The sequence below is a fragment of the Choloepus didactylus genome, chromosome 12, assembly GCF_015220235.1.
Source record: "Choloepus didactylus isolate mChoDid1 chromosome 12, mChoDid1.pri, whole genome shotgun sequence".
Classification (NCBI taxonomy): Eukaryota; Metazoa; Chordata; class Mammalia; order Pilosa; family Megalonychidae; genus Choloepus; species Choloepus didactylus.
This window is the reverse complement of record NC_051318.1, coordinates 76,050,753-76,056,441: the sequence shown is the minus strand read 5'-3', so window position 1 is coordinate 76,056,441 and position 5,689 is coordinate 76,050,753. Positions and strand designations below refer to the sequence as shown.

Genomic DNA, 5,689 nt, shown 5'->3' with positions numbered 1-5,689 from the left:
AATTTATAAACTTCAGTTTTTACTAGTATAGGTGTAAAACTCTTTACATAAGAAAGTACTACAACATGTTAAGGGTGTTATTTTTCATGTGATACTGGTTTTCTTATTTAGATTTGTTGATTTAAAAAGTTATAAAAATGTTTATTAATACAGTTAAAATATAATCTTAGAGTTTATGGTATAAATAGAGGCACAAAAAATTATTATATATAAAATAATAATAAAATAGAATACGAGGTTGATATGATTAATTAAAAAATAAATGTAATGGCTTGCCAATGTTAATCTAGTTCTTAAAGATTGACTTATAAATTATAATTATTTTCAGCATTTGATAATTTAAAAACATCTTCAAACATCATAAACATTAATAAACTATGACCTACCAATAATCCAATGAATCCAATCAACTTATTTAAGACAAGTTAATAGACATCAAAGGCAGCAAGAACTGGCTCTTGTGGCATGTATGATAAAATAGACGAAGGGAATAAACTCACACCACAATAATTATATCTTTGTCTAAAATATATAATTAATACCCCCAAAGTGTAAATAATTTATAGGTTTCATCAGCCTAAAGTTACAAATTAAGTCAAATTTATATTAATACCTCTAAATTACAGTCCCTTTTCCATTTACTATATTGGAGGAAAATATATTAAGCTTTAACAAGGGATATTTCAGAGAACTTCCAGGGCCAAAACACATTTCTAAGAATATTTCCTGGTCATCATTACTACTTACTCTTGGCAGGAAAAAGTCACACAAATCATTGCCTCAGTTGCTTGCTGCTCAGAAACTTTGTAATTAATCATTAGCCTATCTAGGGTTGACAAATTGAAAACTACAATTTAAAATGTGTTCCTCTGGCGGGGCCGGCTGAGGCTAGTGGGGATGGAGCTGTGGGGCGTGTAGGGGCTATGCTACCCGGGCTCCGGGCCTGCCGCGCCCCGCGCCCGGGCCCGCACCGGGATGGTAAACCTAGCAGCCCTGGTGTGGCGCCGGCTTCTGCGGAAGAGGAGGAGAGGACAATGAGAGATCGGAATCTCCTCCAGGTTCAAGACCATGATCAGCCCATCCCCTGGAAAGTGCAGTTTAACCTGGGCAATAGCAGTCGACCAGGCAATCAGTGCCCTAACTCCATTCAAGGGAAGCACCTCATCACAGATGAACTATTTTTTTCCTGTTTTCAGATTTTTGTTTGAAAAAGAGTGACATTTTTCTTCAGGCATAAATGGAAGATTGGCTTGCATGAGTTCGAATAAGAAAATGCAGGCTTGACTTGACATGGATATGTTTGTGAAAGGAAGGATTTGCTGGTGAATGGCTGCTGTCATGTCAACATGCCCAGCACAAAGCAATACTGCTGCGATGGCTGCTTGTCCAATGGCTGCTGCAGCGCCTGTGAGTACTGCGTCTCCTGCTGTCTGCAGCCCAATAAGCAACTTCTCCTGGAACGCTTCCTCAGCCGGGCAGCCATGGCATTCCAGAACCTCTTCATGGCAGTGGAAGATCACTTTGAATTGTGTTTGGCTAAATGCAGGACCTCATCCCAGAGCGTCCAGCATGAGAATACCTATAGGGATCCTATAGCAAAGAATTGCTACCGCGAGAGCCCTCCCGAGCTCTTCCCTGCCTGATGGGCGTGGAAGACTTAAAGCATGGGTGAAAAGGGGCCCTGCTGAAGAACCGCCAGCCTGAGGCCAGACTTCAGCATTCAAATCTAGTGCATTGGTCAGAGGACAAAGGCATTGTGGGAAACTACTTCTTGTGTTGTTCTCTTTGGCTTCACTCATTGCCTGGACCTTACCAGATGGAACTGCTCTTTAAAGCAACATGGAAACTCCAGCCATTCTCATTCACAAAAAACAGAACCTGCAGGCTGAGCCTGGGGTGGTGTTGAAATTCTTGGATGACTCTACCAGTGTTCCTGTGAGGGAGCTGTGACTTGTGTTCCCCACTTGTCGGGGGTTAACTTTTACTTATGGTTCTGATTTTGCCATAAAATTATTTATTGGATATCTTTGGAGTAGTGGGAAAGTGATAACGTTTTGTGTAGGAAAATGCCTTGCCTTTCTAGTTGAATATAGTCAAGGAAATTATTTTTATTGTTGTCAGTGTTGTTTTCTTGTATCCTTGAGTTTCATGAGTTAAAATATCCTTTTGCCCAGATAAAATATTTTGTGTCTTAGAATGTGGATTTTCTCTCTAGGGGGTTATTTTTGTTTTTATTTTAACAGCGTCTTCAAGAGTAGGCCTTGAACACCAAGGAATTAACCATATCCTGATACATGAAATTACCTGATAAGTTAGACACTGTTCCATTCTAACTTGATGCAAAATTTCTAGCAGTTGGCAGCACGTGCTTGCAGGTTCTTTTCTAGTGGTATTTGAATATGCTTATTTACCCATGTGAGAGAACGGTTTAACCAAAAATTCTGACTTACTGTCCTGGAGGACTCTGTTCTTGTTTCCTTTGAAATTGCTGTGTTCTACTCAGCCACAGTAGGAGGGGAACCTCAGGAAAATCATGAGCAGCCTTGTGGTCCTGTCAGAGAAACCCAGTGTTAAGTCAGTTCTTAAATGGAGATACATTAGCAGCTTTTGGTATGTCTTCATTTATTGCTTTCAGCTTCTGCAGATCTAACAGGTGCAAATGCTCGGTTTTCCTGTGATTTGCAATTTAAATAGTTTCATAGTTTATGTTTAAAAAGAAGAAGAAAAGAAAACCCAACTTTGATGGTAAAATTCATGTGTCAACTTGGCTAGGATATAGTGTCCAGTTGTTTGGTAAGAAAGCACTAGTCTGATTGTTACTATGAGAGTATTTTTCATGGATTTAAATTATCGGTAAGTCTATTGCATCTATGGCTGACTACATCTACAAGCAACTGAGGAGATGGCCTTCAGCAGTGAGAGAAGTCACATCTAATCAGTTGAAGGCCTTAAAAGAAGTATGATTTCAGCGGTCAAAAGGAAGAATTTCATCTCTGCTCAGCTAGCCAGCTTCTCCTGGGGAATTCATCAGGTACCTTCATCCAAGTTCCCATGGTGCAGCCTGCCTTAAGGAATTCATACTTGCCCAGTCCCATAGTCATGGGGACCATCAGCTCTCTTAGGGAGTAAATTGTCAGGCAGTGGCTTTTTTTTTTTTTTTTTTTTTTTAATTTACTCACACTCTCCCCCTTCCTCTTCTCTCCTTCCCCTGGTTACCTCTAATTTGCTTTCTAGCACTGTGAATTTGTGAATTTGCTATTTCTACTCATCTCAGATTTATAAGTGATATTATATAATTTTTGTCTTTATGTGTCTTTCTTATTTCATGAGCATCATGTTTTCAGAGTTATTCCGTGTTGTAGCATGTCTCATAACTTAAGTTTTTCTTATGGCCAGATAACATTCAGCTGTGTGTATGTACCACATTTTGTTGATCCGTTCATTTGTTGATGGATGCTTGGGTTGTTTCCAGCTTTGTGCTATTGTGAATGTTGCTGCTATAAACGTTGGCTACAAGTATCTGTGACCATGTTTTCACTCTCTTTGGGCATATACCTAGAAGTGAGGTTGCTGGGTTGAGTGGTAATTGTGTATTTAACTTTTTGAAGAATTGCTATTTTACTTTCCATAGTGGCTGCACCATTTTACATTCACATCAGCAATGCACAGAGTTCCAATTTCTCCACATCCTCACCAACCCTTGTTTTCCATTTAAAAAACAGTAGTAATCCTTGTGGATGTGGGGTGGTATATCATTGTGGTTTTGATTTGCATTTCCCTGTTGGCTACTGATGTTGAGCATCTTTTTGTGTGTTTCTTGGCCATTTGTGTAGCTTTTCTGGAAAAATGTCTATTAAAGTCTTTTGCCCATTTAAAAAAAAAAATGCGTTCCTCTGTTATTCAGAATTAAAAATAGGAAGGGGAGGAGAGGATGGCAACTAGACATCCTAAGCATAAGGCAATTTACCCTTAAAAACCATCTTGGAAAGTTGGACCAAATGCGTAGGCTAGGGGTGGATGTTCAGCAAGTCTCTGGTTCTTTGTAACCCCCAGGTCTTAATTGTGATGCTATCATCCATAAATTCATTATCATTACCTGCATGCTGAGATATGGTTTTAATTGAGCTTCATGCTAATGTGAAAGAGACACGTGTATAATGATAACTTGAATTTAGAGGATCCACTGAAGCCAGCTGTGAGGAAACCTATTATATATAAACTAAACTTTTTGGAAAAGTGACCCAAAACAACCCTCTGAAAGGAAATATTTCTAGAAATGATGGATAAATACATAATATTGTTCTCCATGTTGCTAGCAGTATAATGGCTTTTAATAGTATAGTGGCTTTTGTTAAAAAGTATGTGTGTGTATGTTTATGAATCTGTATGTAAGTGTTATGAATAAGTAAATGTTTTACTTGACTATCATTTTTTTCTGTATGTTTTTGGCCATTTTTTGGTTTTGTCTTTCTAGAGAACTATTTTATTAAAGTGTAAGTTGCATATGATAAAATTCACTCTTTTGGGATAGATTTCTACAAGTTTTGACAAAATAGTAAAACTGTGCAACAACCAAAATCAAGATATAGATCTGTTATATCACCCATAAAAATTCCCCTATGCCTTTTATTACTCATTGAATCCCCTACCTGGTGTCTGGTGATCTGTTTCCTCTCTCTATAGTTATATCATTTCCAGAAGTGATATAAATGAAATCATTCACCGTGTCATCTTTTGAAGCTAGTTTCTTTCATTTTGCATGATAGATTTGAGATTCAATTCTGTGGTCACATGTAAAGTAATTTGTTCATTTAATTGCTAACTAGTTTTCATTGAATAGATGTAACAGGGATTATTTATTTATTTGCAAATTGAAGAACACTAGGGATTTTATCAAATTTTTTTTTTTTTTACAAATTTTCAAAACCGCTATAAACCTTCATAAGCAAATTTCTGCTTTCATTTCAATGTTTAGGAGTGGCAAGTGAATGCCAAACGGTTTTCCAAAGGGGCTTACCATTTTGCATTCCCAGCAATAATGTCTGGATGAGGTTTTTAGTTGCTCTGCATCCTCACCAGAATTTGGCATTGCTTTTTTTAGTATTTTTACATTCTAAAAGGTGGGTTGTGGTTTCTCACTGTGGTTTAAAATTTAATCCAACAATGAATAACGTTAAATAATATTTTCTGTACTATACATCAAAAAGGGTGACTTTTATTTTATATAATTTTTTAAAATAAGGAAAGAAAATAAAAGGAAATAATACTAAAAAAATATAAATACAGAGGGAGGGCCAGTATTCTACAACTACATTTAGTAAGTGCCAGGTTTCTACAACTGCATTTAGAAATGCTCAACAGTTTCGAACCAAGGTAAATATTTGGGGCAATCATTTTTAGAAGAGAGATTTTCAAGCCAGGGGAGAGGAAAGTCTATCAAAGCATCAACACAAGGAGACATGCAATCTGAAGCAGTTCCTAGTTTTACTGTGCCCAGACATAATATACATTCAAAGTGTGCACTGGTTGATCGTGGAGATAAGAGAGGAAGTGAATAAACAAAGACCTGATAAAGTGTGAAATGAAAAATGATTAGCATGATTTGAAATGTGTGAGAGGACCAGAATAAGGAGTTTGGAATACATTCTGCAGGTAATGAGAGGAAACTGAGCCATATAGTTTGCATTGT

General features: G+C 37.3%; 1 pseudogene; it reads left to right on the top strand.

Moving 5' to 3' along the window:
- The first annotated feature begins 975 nt into the window (after positions 1 to 975).
- Positions 976 to 1,643, top strand: LOC119507482 (annotated as a pseudogene).
- Positions 1,644 to 5,689: the final 4,046 nt, after the last annotated feature.